Genomic DNA, 814 nt, shown 5'->3' with positions numbered 1-814 from the left:
GGCATGTAATGGGTTGAAGACATCAGCACCTCCTTCAACGTTCACATGCCAGCAACTCCCCACCAGCCAGTCTACGTCTCACTTGCTTCTCCGGGAGTTTCAACGTTCCTTCGTTCCACTTTGGCATTGAAGTTCTTCATCTTGCTCTTGTACGGATAATATTTAAATTATATTTGTTATTATCAATCAGCGATGATGAACCTGAGAATGATGATGACTGTTAGAGCAACGATAAATAAATAAATGAATGAATGAACGAACGAATGAACGAACGAACGAATAGATAGGTGAATAAATAAATAATGAGGCGATGATGCGTTAATGTTGGTATGGGTATAAGATGCGAAGTTAGCGAGAAGATATTTGTGATGAGTTGTGGTGAATTTTGTGTTGTTGATGTTGTCGATAGTTTCACTGACAACAACTTCAACAACATGATGAAAGTAATTTGTGAAACAAATTCGTTCATAGTTCGCATGAATCTTGGCTCAGGTTGAAACCTTACTCAGGCGGGCTGCTTGTAAAGTTGGTTGTACATTGTAAGTATTAATTTGTACATTTATGTGTGTGTGCGTGCGTGCGTGTGTGTTATTATGTGTGTGTGCGTGTGTGCGTATGCATGAGCTGCACACACTCCAGGAGGATAAGAAAGAAGGTGATTAATAGACATTACACGTTAACCTTAGTTGACCTTCATATGACCTCTGTACGATCCCTGCGCGTGACCTCTATACACATACTGGCTTATTTTTAATCATATGCTCCTTTTGTCACGATAAAATGACGCTGCACCAGCGCTTGAGTGATGATAACC

Source organism: Helobdella robusta (genome assembly GCF_000326865.2).
Source record: "Helobdella robusta unplaced genomic scaffold HELROscaffold_21, whole genome shotgun sequence".
NCBI classification, from domain to species: Eukaryota; Metazoa; Annelida; class Clitellata; order Rhynchobdellida; family Glossiphoniidae; genus Helobdella; species Helobdella robusta.
Note: the sequence above shows the minus strand (reverse complement) of the source record.